Below are 14,665 nucleotides of genomic sequence, written 5' to 3' on the forward strand. Positions count from 1 at the left end.
GTACTGTTTGCGATGCGTATGACCGGGAAGCTGAAGCGCTCAGTGATGTACATTTTGGGTTCGTTCAATGTTGGTTACTGCCCCAACTATACAGGCCTCGATCTCCTACAAATGGGCGGGTTTGGTAAGCTTCAGCCTTTCAATGGCGTTTGTGATTAAACATCAGCAGAGGACGGCAGCACATTCTTGGGAACACCACACCTGAAAGGTTTTGTGGTTGCAACAATAACAGCTATTTTGGAGAACAGTTAGAATACCGGACACACAGCAGGCGTACAGCTCGTGGCGTCCGAAACCGGCAACACCACCATTTCCATCCGTCTTGGTGAGCGCTGCCAAAATCTTGCAACACTGTGTCTGTGTCTTGCACCCCTAAATCCACAATCTCATGGTTAGGTTCCAGTGCTGTCCAGAATATTAAGCAGAGATCAGACGAAGGGGCACCACAGTGGTTCAATGAATGTCAGGTTTCTACGGTGTGCACCGAGGCTAATGCTATGCCAAGCACACGGCGCAAATTAGATTCTAGGAACGTCGGCGGTAAGCGAATGAAACCCCAAGTAGCACACCTAATGTGGAACCGCGTCGCATGAGAAACCGAGTAATTTGAGAAACCTCCCAAGTGGAGAATACAGCACGAACCATTTAGATAAGAACTCAAGTTTTCATGCTTAATACCCCGGGTACGGGTCGACAAATGAAAGTCACAGGAGCAGCCGGGGGAACAGCGAACTCACGGGAGTCTTCGGAGGCTGGCGGCTCAGACAGCTGGACACGCCGCGACGGGCAACGAAACAGATAAGTCGTGCACCAGCTGGTCAGAATAAGAGCCAATCAAGATCGAACATTTTTAGTTCACGGATTTACGGACTGATACACAGGATCGAGGATTTTGCCTAAGATTACCGGGTCGCTTTTGTTCTTGTCGCTCAGTGGCTGTTGTTAACCTGAAAGGCACAAGTGAAAAAAGGATGTAGCACCGCTCTTTATATTATCAGCGCGGGGCAGTATGCTTGCCAGTGCGAGGATTCGAATAATTAAATGTCTAATAGTGTTTAAACTGGGCTCTAGAAAGAGCGTGGACAACCGTCGGGGGAAGGTCATCCCACGCAACTACTACCCGAAACCAGAAAAAAGTGGCCTCATGAATGTGTGCACCCCGAGCTTGAAAATCTTCTCACTATGTCCCCAACGCCTGTTTGCTGGGTTGACGGTGAAAAACCTGTTGGCCAAGCTTTGTTCAAACAGAGCATAAGTAAGAATTAGGTCCCCTCGGAGGCGATGATACTCTAATGGAAGGAGATCAATCATCGCGAGACGCGTTTCGTAGTCCACGGATTCGAGTCCGGCAACCATTCTCGTAGCGGTTCACTGGACACGCTCAACGAGAGTGACGTCTTCCGTGTATCCTGAGCGAACAACTTGGTTGGCTTATTCCAGAAGCGGTCTGACATAGGACCCATGGAGTATTTAGAGGTCCATGCGAGCAATACGCGAGAGAGTGCGTCGGATCATCCGTAAGATTGCGAATGCCCTTCAAGCCGATTTCTCATGGTGCAGTGAGAAGGACAAGCTTGGGGAGGCCCAAATGCCCAAATCCTTTTGGCATCTATCCGCAGGATGTCTTCTGGTCCTTTCTTACCATGCATAACAAGGGTATTCGCTGAGTCTCCCCCAAACGACGTATGGACGCACTTTTCGTCATTCAGAGGAAGGTGCCAGTCCAACGACCACTGCTTGGCAGCGTCTTCTTTCATTAGGAGGGCACTGGTATTGGAACTCCAGGATTTCAAGTGGTCCGCAAAAAGTAGACATGGAGTTGCAAAAAAATCTGGAAGGTCGTTGACGTAGATCAGAAGCTGCACTGGTCCCAGGACGGAGTCTTGAGGAACTCCAATGGAGACCGGTGCTGGAGAAAAGTAGGTCGAGGTTATTCTCACTCGGGATGATCTGTCGGATAGGAACTCCTTGATCAAGTGAATGATTTCCTCTTGAATCCCGTAAGACTCGAGTTTGTAGAGCAGCGGGACGTGTGGGNACGAGCATGTTTGTTACGCAAGAACGGTTTGGGAGAAATCCGTGTTGAGCTGGAGATATCAGATTGCTGGAAGTAGAGTGATCTAGGATAGCTCGCTTCAGAATGCGTTCCATCACCTTGCACGGCACGCTAGGGAGGCTCATAGGCCTGCAGCTGCCAGGCGATAGTCGGTCACCAGTTTTGTAGATTGGCGTGACAATCGCTCCCTTCCAAGAAGAGGGAAGGCGGCCTTCGTCAAGCGACTGACGAAACACCTGGTGTAAATTATTTGACAGTGTGGACAACGTTTCCGTCATGATCCTTGAATGGACCTCGTCGGGCCCCAACGCGCAGAATGGGTTGATCCTGTGCAAGAGTTGACGAGTTTCCTCCACCGTGAAGACCAAGTCGGTTAGAGGCCGTTCGTAGTTACGCCTTGACAAGAGTGGGTGTGACGAAGACGCTGGGTCTGAGTACAGACACGCATCGTGTTCTCCGTAAACCTCAGATACCACTGTTGGGTCACTCGTCGGTCCTCCGTTTCTGTCCCCCAAGGAGAACGCGGGTGGCTTGTTTCTGCGGCGACGTCTCATGTATTTGGACAATACGTTTTTGCTTTTTGAGCGAGGTCCAGAATGGTGGCTTGTTTTCGTATGTTCCATTGGTGGATTTCTGATTTACGACGGTTTCGCATTTTAGGAAATGCCAGCTCATCGGATCCTCTTACCCTGTGTCGAGGAGGGACGTCGAAAGCCGGGCCGACAGCCTCCCACCCGCCAGTTTATCTCACTTGGTTACGGAGACGAATAAATTGTAAGCCTCCAGGTCTCTCGCAATCGTTGAGCGAAAGGGCCTCCACGAGTTTTCCCAAAAGCACCGATGGTGTACGGATTACCGGATTGATATACAAGATCAAAGCATAGGCCCAAGCTTCCGGGTCGGATTTGTTCTTGTTCACAGGCATCCGTTCACCTGAGAAGCGCAAGCAGAAAAGCCTGTAGCGTCTCATTTTGGTTTTCAGTGAGACAGCGGGTTCATCAGCAAAAGGACTCACGCAAATGCATCTAAAACTTTCCTGAACTGGATACTAGATCCAGCTGAACAACTGTCGGTGGAAGGTTACTGGATGCACCAAAAATTTGAAACTGTGAAATTGTCACTTAATGAATTTTGTGCTCCTAGCTTGAAGATCTTACCAAGTCCCCGCCGTGTATTAGTTGGGTTGCCGATGAAAATCCGTTAGCCAAATCTTGTTCGAAAGGACGCAATTGAGCACTGGGTCTCTTCAGAGGTAGCGATAATGCAGGGGAAACAGGTCAAGCACCCAAGATGCGCCTAATGATCACTGGCCGGGAAGAACTTCCTTAGCAGCCCTCCGGGCGCGCTTAACAAGGGTTAAGCCGTTCTTGCGTACTGAGCAGAAAAACTGCACGGAATATTCGAGGAGTGGTCGGTCACAGGCCCCGTAGGGTGTCCAGAATATTTTGCGAGTAACACGATGAACGGTGCTCCGGATGATCCGTAGAACGACAAATACCTTTCGAGCCAATTTTTCACGATGAATTGAAAAGGACATGTTTGAAGAGAGCCAGATACCCAAATCTTTTTCTATCTGTTCTCGAAGACAACCAAGCTTCCCTTATGTTTAGCGCACACTGATGAATTTCCAAAAATCTAAAGTGATATTGGAAAGCTTCTGCATTGTAAACCTAATTTTTCACATTGAAAAGGACATGTTTGAAGAGAGCCAGATACCCAAATCTTTTTCTATCTGTTCTCGAAGACAACCAAGCTTCCCTTATGTTTAGCGCACACTGATGAATTTCCAAAAATCTAAAGTGATATTGGAAAGCTTCTGCATTGTAAACCTTGTGATCACTGACAGATTGTTGTCAACTTGATCCCAGAGATAAGTAAGTTAGAAGAAATCAGAACAGCGTTCGGTGACTGTAGCAGTTGTCTCTCCAGGAACGGTGCCACCCGACGTGATCCAAATACCCAGAGGGCGAGTCTGTCCACTAGCCTTAGCGGCTTTGATACAGTTATAGGTTTTGTTGATGCTGTGGTAGCACTTTGCACCACAGAGATATCAAGACTGCGTAAAAACCTACTGTTCGTTTTGCGGACTGTTCAGTTTTCTTTGTCAAAATGAAATAAGAAACAAATGGCCCAATGCCGTCCGCATACTCCAGGTATTCACTACATCCTCAATGGAGTTGATTCACACCAGATTTAGAGGATATGGCAAACAAATTTCGATAAGCTATTCGGTAAGGCCTAGAGAGGGTGATCGTAAATGAGAAAAATATTGATGGTAAAATCACAATAATATCTATAACTTTCAGCCATTTACGGGTGTCGGCTAATCTCATTTAGAGGGTGTGATGAAGATGCTCGCACCATTTTTGGAGACAAAGCAACCAAAACTGTCGGATTCTTGCTGAAGTTTTAGGCAGCTAGCATTTTGTGAATTGCATTATGTCCAGGGAACTGGCATGAAAAACGACCCGATCAATGCGTCAAAAATTTGTACACAACCTTTTTTCTTGGATAGCTCTGTCTCTTTCTTGCCGTAGAACTGCGCCTTTCAAAACATTTGAAGCGGTAAGAATTTTTAATATTCCTCTATTCACATGCTCCCCGGTGCAAGCAGTGGGACATTTAAATTGGATTTGAACTATCCTTCTCTGCAACCGCTTCACTGACTGGCCGTGCATGGGCCGGGTACTACCAGAAAAGAGGGCGAAAATTCCACCGTTTTCAATGAGAGCCACTCTTTTCACTTGCTGGGTCTCTCTCAGGCGTAATGCCTACAAGTAATTGTTCAGAGTACGCGTCAGGCATCATTGTATAGTGCATCATTTTATATTGTCCCGCTAAACTGTGTTGCCCGCATGACAGCCACTTTGCACTAACCAAGGCCATGGAGCATCGTCATATCCAACTTGAATTAGGCCGCGGCATTGTTCTGGTAGATAAAGTCAGAAGCTTAACTCAGTTAACTCAAACCGGTCTCTGTTTCACCGACTTATTTGCCTCTCGTTCGCAAGTCATTCAAAAGGCTATTGCCGAGTGTAACCTGCGAACTCCAAGGTTGTCGGTCCTATTTTTTGGTTTTGGATATGAACTCGAACTCCAACACTAATCAAGGTATTACCTGACTGATTACAACCGACCAGAAGTTCGCAACGGTTTTGGAAATATGTTTCCTGTTTATGGCTCATCGCTGCAGTCCATATGGCTACCCAACACTGACAATTCTTGCAGCGCGCCCAACATTCAGTGCTCTGCATTTTCAAAAGCGAAACGCATACTAATCTTTGGCAAAACAGTTAAGGTTGTTGGCACTGCCTGCCTTTTTAACCAATCTTTAACAAGAGGACCCATGGTTTGCACATCTAATGCCTGTGAGCAAACAGCCCAAACATATTTCAACCTCACCGACACTAGTCGCCAGGGGCCGGTCATGTCAGCCATAAAGTTGAATCGGGAGGAAAACGGATAGCCTCCATCTGGCAACACTAAACGTGGTCAGCCCACATGAGCCCTAGACCGAGACACTTATCAGTCCTAGTGAGTTCAATTACGTTTTAGAGGCAGGGCTTTTTCAGCGACACTAGTGCTCTTCAGACACCGTTAAAATGCGGTGTCAAAAATAGATTTCAAATTGAAAAGAGTATACTTGACTGTAGCATCCGTTATGTTGGCAATGAAATTCCTCACGTTTATTCTGTCCCATTCCTCACGTTATTCTGTCCCATTTGTTACCCCGCCCCACTTCTGTGTTTAGTGTGTACGCATCAACGGACGCTTGTTTGTCCTTACCAATTCATCCATTTGGCCTTGAGGTCATCCGGCCATTTGTATCTGACTTTGCACGTGTGACTGTCGCACGTTGGAGCCTGTTTGCTCCCTTGCTTTGTACTTTTGAAGTCCAAGCGGACTGTTTGTTTTGGACGCGTATCTACTGTCGAGGTTTGTATAATTCGTGAATTTCTGTTACCCTAATAGTACCGCATAGAAACCCAGCTCCGAATTTGTTTTGCCTACCCGGAAGTTCTGGTATTACGCGTCACTCGAAGACACCGATCGACCGTTACAGTACTCGACATCTTACGTCGACTTGTTCGAAATAAAGATGTCAACGTTTTGAGCAATTGTGAAGGAAACCGGAACCAGGGACAAGGAAACGATTGAAGCTGCGAAGGAAACAGTTGCAATGAAGTTTGCTTCGCACTCCGGTTCTTGTAAGTCACTTTGTGCTTCTAGTCATAAAAGTAGTGTAGCTAGGAAAGCTTTAAGGATAGCTCAGCTCCAGAAATATCGGGTTAAGCGAGTGGTCGAGCTTCAGCGCGTTCTCTTGGAGGCTCATAGCAAAACTGATCTAGCCAAAATTGAGCTAGAGGCCGAAGAGGACTCATAAGATGAAGTCTGGGATCCAGTGGCTTCAAACGAACGATTAGCGCGGTACGTGAAACAATGTCAGAGAGATGAAAGAGGGCTATCATCAGGGCCAAAACCGGTCATTTCTGTCACTCCAGGGTAGGCCACTATGGACCTACCAAAGGTGGAACTATCATAATTTGATAGTAATGCGATTCATTACTGGAGTTTCACCCGCCAATTTGAGTTATACATTAAGAGCAAGGTGCAGGACGCCGGTCAGATCTGATCCACTACTGTCAATGGGACGCGAAGGCGGCCATTGAAGAATGTGTGATGCTCCCGCCGGAAGTAGCATACTCCAGGGCACGGGAGATTCTACGCAATCTCTTTGGTCAGCCTCATATTATCGCTTGCTGTCTACTAGAAAGCCTGTTTCGTTTTGCACGACAGACCACTGGAGCAGCCAAGTCTTTGTCGGACTTGTGTATGAAAATGCGCAGTTGTGAAATTGCGCTGACGCGAATGTGTTACGTCTCAGACTTGCACTCACTAGCGGTTGTAGAGAGAATTGAGCGTTCTCCTCCCTCGCCATTGCGGCACAAATGGGCTAAGGTGGCAGATAAGATATCCGTGAGTGGCCGGGACCCAACGTTCACAGACTTGACGGAGTTTGTGAACACGCGCTCCCGTGTTGCATGGAGTCGGTCCGGGCAACTGGCTCGAGAGGGGGACGTAAGACTCCCCCCTGTAACGCCGACTTCTACCGACCAAATCCCTAGACTGGATGGTTATACCAGTCTCCTTACTAACATTAGACCGGACGCCGACGGTCGTTCAAGTGCTTGCGCATTATGTTCACAGCCCCACCCAATTTCCAGTTGCCAGCGCTTCTTGTCTATGAAAGTTCCTGACAGATGGAAATGCATACGGGAGCATAATGCATGCTTTGCCTGTTTAGGAGTCTCCCACATGGCCAATGATTGCAAGCCAGTAGTTCGATGCGCCAAGCCGGGTTGTAGGGGAAGACATCATAATTTGTTACATACATCACAACCCGGAAGCAAAGTTTCGACGTCCTCAGAGCCGGAGGTTTTGTGTGCCTTAACTCGAGGTACTCTTCTTCTGGCACGCCTAGGAATCGTTCTTGTCAAGCTTAACAGTCCTGCAGGAAACGTGACAACGTATGCGTTTTTAGATGCTGGGTCCGACATAACGTTATTAAAGCAGGGCCTTTTGGTGAAAAATGGGGTCAGGCTGCTACCCAAGTCTATGGCCATTGATACACTGGGTGGTCCCATGTTTTGAGCAATTGTGAAGGAAACCGGAACCAGGGACAAGGAAACGATTGAAGCTGCGAAGGAAACAGTTGCAATGAAGTTTGCTTCGCACTCCGGTTCTCGTAAGTCACTTTGTGCTTCTAGTCATGAAAGTAGTGTAGCTAGGAAAGCTTTAAGGATAGCTCAGCTCCAGAAATATCGGGTTAAGCGAGTGGTCGAGCTTCAGCGCGTTCTCTTGGAGGCTCATAGCAAAACTGATCTAGCCAAAATTGAGCTAGAGGCCGAAGAGGACTCATAAGATGAAGTCTGGGATCCAGTGGCTTCAAACGAACGATTAGCGCGGTACGTGAAACAATGTCAGACAGATGAAAGAGGGCTATCATCAGGGCCAAAACCGGTCATTTCTGTCACTCCAGGGTAGGCCACTATGGACCTACCAAAGGTGGAACTATCATAATTTGATAGTAATGCGATTCATTACTGGAGTTTCACCCGCCAATTTGAGTTATACATTAAGAGCAAGGTGCAGGACGCCGGTCAGATCTGATCCACTACTGTCAATGGGACGCGAAGGCGGCCATTGAAGAATGTGTGATGCTCCCGCCGGAAGTAGCATACTCCAGGGCACGGGAGATTCTACGCAATCTCTTTGGTCAGCCTCATATTATCGCTTGCTGTCTACTAGAAAGCCTGTTTCGTTTTGCACGACAGACCACTGGAGCAGCCAAGTCTTTGTCGGACTTGTGTATGAAAATGCGCAGTTGTGAAATTGCGCTGACGCGAATGTGTTACGTCTCAGACTTGCACTCACTAGCGGTTGTAGAGAGAATTGAGCGTTCTCCTCCCTCGCCATTGCGGCACAAATGGGCTAAGGTGGCAGATAAGATATCCGTGAGTGGCCGGGACCCAACGTTCACAGACTTGACGGAGTTTGTGAACACGCGCTCCCGTGTTGCATGGAGTCGGTCCGGGCAACTGGCTCGAGAGGGGGACGTAAGACTCCCCCCTGTAACGCCGACTTCTACCGACCAAATCCCTAGACTGGATGGTTATACCAGTCTCCTTACTAACATTAGACCGGACGCCGACGGTCGTTCAAGTGCTTGCGCATTATGTTCACAGCCCCACCCAATTTCCAGTTGCCAGCGCTTCTTGTCTATGAAAGTTCCTGACAGATGGAAATGCATACGGGAGCATAATGCATGCTTTGCCTGTTTAGGAGTCTCCCACATGGCCAATGATTGCAAGCCAGTAGTTCGATGCGCCAAGCCGGGTTGTAGGGGAAGACATCATAATTTGTTACATACATCACAACCCGGAAGCAAAGTTTCGACGTCCTCAGAGCCGGAGGTTTTGTGTGCCTTAACTCGAGGTACTCTTCTTCTGGCACGCCTAGGAATCGTTCTTGTCAAGCTTAACAGTCCTGCAGGAAACGTGACAACGTATGCGTTTTTAGATGCTGGGTCCGACATAACGTTATTAAAGCAGGGCCTTTTGGTGAAAAATGGGGTCAGGCTGCTACCCAAGTCTATGGCCATTGATACACTGGGTGGTCCCATGGGATGCACATCGGAAGCTAATTATATCAGGCTTTTATCAATGGATGAAAGCCAGTCGATAGATATTGACAAGGCATTCGTCGTTGACAGCTTACCTATGCAAGCTGTCCCATCTATCAAAGAAGAGGCTCGCAAGTGGCCACACCTTAAGGAATTTGCCTTCGACGAGCTGACTGAAGACGATGTAGGAATCCTTGTTGGTTGTGACGTGAGAGCACTGGGTCTTTGACCAGCACCTGGAGGGGCAAAAAACAGACGTTTACTGTGAAAACCCCACTCGGTTAGATGCTTCTTGGTCCGATGTAAAACGGAACGAAGCACAAGGTCGTCAGTCGTTGTATAACCGGGTGTAGTCAGGGCATCCAGAAGCATTTGCAGCAACTGTACGACTCGGAATTCGCAGACACCTCAGCATCGAACACTAATCTCTCTTTAGAGGATCAAAGAGCACTATTGATAACGGAGGCTGATGCGGTGCCAGTAAGTGGACACTATAAACTATCGCTCCCATGAAAGGATAACGCACTTGCCCTACCCGATAACTTCCAGGTGGCTAGAAACCTCTAGATAATCTGAAAAATAGACTGCAAGGATCGTGTTTTACACGGAAAGTACGATAAGGTGCTTCGCGCATACCTGGAGAAAGGATACATTGAACGGGTGGCAGATGCTTCCACGTTGTTATTAAATTCAAAGCAGTGGTATCTCCCACACCATCCAGTTAGTAAACCCAAAAATCCAGAAAGGATTCGGATCGTATTTGACTGCGCTGCCAAATGTCAGGGTGCGTCCCTAAACAATCACCCGTATCAGGGCCCTGATTTAACCGGAAAGCTTGTAGATGTTATGCTGGAATTCGTTTAGAGCAAGTTGCTGTGACAGCCGATATCGAAGAGATGTTCCTACATGTCAAAGTTGATCTCTGTGATAGAGGAGCTCTGAAATTCCTGTTGTGAGAAAACTATGAGTTCTTTGGAGAACCTACTGAATTTCAATGGACATCTCACCCGTTTGGGGCCACCTCCTCCCCTTTCTGTGCAACGTTCGCCTCACAAAAGGCAGTTGAGTGATTCGGCTCAGGTTATGCCGTTTCAACCTGCAGCGCAATAGACCACAATCTATATGTTGATGTCTGCTTAGTCAATTCCGGATTCTGTAACAGCTAAGTGCTTCGTTAACGAGATAAGTGCTTTGCCTCAAAGGGATGTTTCGGCATGAGGAACTGGTCTTCCAACGATCGTGAGGTATTGTCAGCAATTGATCCAACGGAACTCACGTCCCGCGTAAGAAACCTAACTACGGACCCATTGCCAATGGAGCGTGCCCTAGGGGTGCAGTGGGATAAGGAATCCGATAAACTTGTGTTTGCTTGTAATTTGCCGACGAAACCGCCAAACATAAGCGCCTAGAACAACTGATAAGCGGTGAAACACTAGATGGTTGTATACCGTACCAATTCTTACGCCGACCTTACAGCATTTTGGGCCACAGAAAAATCGATGACGCGTTAATCAAACAGCTCTTTCTCAAACGTTTACCAGCACATGTGCAGTCGATTCTCGCTCCGGATACAGATAACATCTCTTTGACACAACTGGAAAGTATCGCCTATAAAAATACTCGAAATACAGCCTTCTACTTCAAATACCAATTCCCTTGACTCGTCTAGCACAGTGTCTTCAATCAATGCTTGTCTCGATGAACTTGCTAATCAAATAGCTGCTATTCGTTTTGATTGTTTTCAACGTCGTCGATCCACGCCTCAGCCTGCATAAAAGCGACATCGTTCTCTTTCCTCTAAACGTTCCCAGGGGTACTGCTGGTATCACACCCAGTTCGGCCGATTTGCTCGAAAATGCACAAAACCTTGTTCATTTCGGGTATCATCACCCGCAAGAAATTTTTAGTCGGGAAAAAGAACAGGCCAGACAGTAGATGCGAGTAATGTCCCAGGCCTAGATTGCAACACTCGCCGTCTCCTTCTCCTAGATAGGAACTCTGGTCCCCGCTTTCATTTCAGGAACACGTGTGGCTGCTACAACAGCAAAGAAAACACGATACCTACATCCGGACTCACAATAGGATTTACCAACCTGAATCCGCAATACGATAAGTCCCCTTGTTCGCATATACACTTATTGTAATAATTTTTACTCAACAAGCTGATTTTGTTAGTGCTCCCCGTTCTCTCGTTCGTATAACTAGTTTTCGGGTTCCGTTAGAGCATTAACAATCTGGTGACTCCAACGTTTGTGAACTCACGTAACTTCTGACATTTTTTATTTGGACTTCCATATATCCATATTTCTATTCATGTCCGACACACCCATGGCTCAGTCACCGAACCCCGTATTACCTCAGCCAAATATCAACGCCGCATCTGTTCACCTACCTCCGTTCTGGCACCATAATCCGTACCTCTGGTTTACTCAAGTGCAAGTCCAGTTTGCTCTCAGAGAAATCACGCAGGAGCACACTATGTATTACCATGTTTTATCAGTTCTACCTCCTGAAATAGCGGCAGATTTACGCGATATTCTTATGGTACCGGATAACTGCCAGTCATTCACACAACATAGAAATACATTAATTGCGCGAACTGCATTATCCGAACATAAGCGCCTAGAACAACTGATAAGCGGTGAAACACTAGATGGTTGTATACCGTACCAATTCTTACGCCGACCTTACAGCATTTTGGGCCACAGAAAAATCGATGACGCGTTAATCAAACAGCTCTTTCTCAAACGTTTACCAGCACATGTGCAGTCGATTCTCGCTCCGGATACAGATAACATCTCTTTGACACAACTGGAAAGTATCGCCTATAAAAATACTCGAAATACAGCCTTCTACTTCAAATACCAATTCCCTTGACTCGTCTAGCACAGTGTCTTCAATCAATGCTTGTCTCGATGAACTTGCTAATCAAATAGCTGCTATTCGTTTTGATTGCCTTCAACGTCGTCGATCTACGCCTTAGCCTGCATACAAGCGCCATCGTTCTCTTTCCTCTTAAGGTTCCAGGGGTACTGCTGGTACCACACCCTTTTCGGCCGGTCTGCTCGAAAATGCACAAAACCTTGTTCATTTCTGGTATCATCACCCGCAAGAAATTATCGATCGGGACAAAGAACAGACCGGACAGTAGAGGCGACTAGTGTCCCTGGCCTAGATTGCAACTCTCGCCGTCTCCTTTTCCTAGATAGGAACTCTGGTCTCCGCTTTCTGGTCGACACAGGTGCTGATATTATCATAATACCTGTAACCGCTTCGGACTCCAAACTGACGCCCTCCCCGCTCACATTGAGGGCGGCAAACGGCACTTGCATAAAAACATATGGACAAAGAGCGCTAGACATCAACCTCGGCCTACGTAGAGCATTCAAATAGTTTTCCATCACTGCAGACTTGCATCAGCCAATTCTGGGAGCAGATTTTCTGACTCATCGTAAAGCGTCAAAGTCTACTTGACGCCACCACCCAATTAACAGTCGAATGAAAGTTACCCCGAACTTCTGCCCAATAACCTTAGCGCCACACGGCTCTTCTTGTTACCACGACTTACTCCGAGAATTTCCAGAACTCCTAAGGCCGAAATTTCATCAAGCAGGACCGACACACTCTGTAGTTCATCACACTGGCACACGAGGAACTCCCGTTTACTCACGTCCAAGGCGACTTCATCCGGAAAGACTAAAATTTGCCAAAGAAGAATTCCAACACATCCTGCGGTCGGGAATCATTCGGCCATCCAAAAGCGTATGGGCTTCTCCACTTTACGTTCCCAAAGAAAACTGCAACAGGCTGGAGGCCTTGCGGCGATTATCGAGCACTAAATAACATAACGACTCCAGATCGTTACCCCATTCCGCACATTCACGACTTTGCATCTAATCTGGTGGGCTGTACAATATTTTCCCTTCGGGCCTATCATCATATTTCAATCCACCCCGAGGACATTTATAAGACTCCAATCACTACACCTCTTGGTTTGTTCGAGTTTTTGCGCTTGCCATTTGGTTTGAGAAATGCAGCCCAAACATTTCAGCATTTTATTGACCAAGTACTTTCCGGTTTACCGTTTTTTTTGCTCACTTAGATGACATTTTAGTCACCAGTAATAGCGTGGAGCAACATCTCGAACATTTACGCCTTTTATTCACTAGACTGCGCGACCACGGCGTTGTTATCAACGCACAAAAATGTATTTTTGGCGTGCCTACATTAAATTTTCCGGGACATACGGTTAACCAGGATGGTATATCGACCACTGATGATAAACTTGATGCCATCCGAAATTTTTCTTTACCCACCTCATTTAATCAACTTAAGCGTTTTTTGGGTATGATAAATTTCTACAGACGCTTCAATCCCAAGGCTGCATCATTGTTAGCACCAGTCACCAAACTCTTATCCGGAAAAACCAAAAAGGTTTCATTTAACCGACTCCGCTATTTCTGCTTTTGAGCAAGTCAAAGCTTCTCTAGCGAATTCTTTCAAGTTGTTTTATTTACAACCCAACTCTCTATTGTCACTTAATGTGGACGCCCCCAATGACTCTGTAGGTGCTGATTTACAGCAAACTATTAACAATGCCCATCAACCCCTCGCATTTTTCTCTCATAAACAGTCGACAACCAAGTCCCGTTACAGCGCATTTGGTCGTGAACTGCTCGCTATTTACCAATCAATCCGTCACTTCCGACACTTACTGGAAGGTCGCGAATTTCATGTTTATACGGACCACAAGCCACTGACTTCAGCACTAAAATCAGAACCAGACAAATCCTCTCCCCGTGAAATTCGATATGTAGATTACATTTCGCAGTTCACCAGCGACATTAGACACGTTTCGGGTCGTGATAACATGGCTGCTGATACCTTGTCTATGCCGGCGGTAGATTCGCTACACCGTACGCCCGGCATTGACCTCAATCGCATGGCGGAACTTAAAAAAAGGAACTATCTCCGCCGTCACTGAGTTCGAAGTCATCCCTGAATAAACGATTTAATGATAAGTTCGATATTGTNTCTTATGAGAGACTCAAGTGAATCTCCCGTTTAGGATATTCCGCGAATGTGGTGCATAAAGGCCGCCTGATGGGCACGTTATTCGAGATATCGCAGTATATTTGCATGAAGGGAAAAACTCACAAGTTTTTTGAAAACTCTTCTACAGCCCACTAGCTGCTTCGCCCTTCTTAGGAGCAGTCGTCAAGTGTCCGTCAACAATATGGTCTACCTAAACCCAAAATGGACTGTTTTCGAGAACCACACACGTAGTTACCTCTTCGCCACATACGCGACTGTACAGGTCACCGCCACTCGCTGATTCACGAGATCTATCCTTTTTCCTTGCACTCACAAATCACACCACACAACCGTGACTTACTCGACTACACAGCTCACAGTCAAGCCCAAGA

General features: G+C 46.9%; 1 protein-coding gene across 1 annotated transcript in view; it reads right to left on the reverse strand.

Annotated features, from left to right (window-relative positions):
- T265_11664 (hypothetical protein) overlaps positions 1–783 on the reverse strand; it is a gene marked incomplete at both ends in the record, with an annotated part of 13,356 nt that extends 12,573 nt beyond the window's left edge. The window contains one exon of the mRNA XM_009178378.1: positions 738–783. The remainder of the gene's footprint in view (positions 1–737) is intronic.
- Positions 784–14,665: the final 13,882 nt, after the last annotated feature.

This window comes from Opisthorchis viverrini (assembly GCF_000715545.1).
Source record: "Opisthorchis viverrini unplaced genomic scaffold opera_v5_542, whole genome shotgun sequence".
NCBI classification, from domain to species: Eukaryota; Metazoa; Platyhelminthes; class Trematoda; order Opisthorchiida; family Opisthorchiidae; genus Opisthorchis; species Opisthorchis viverrini.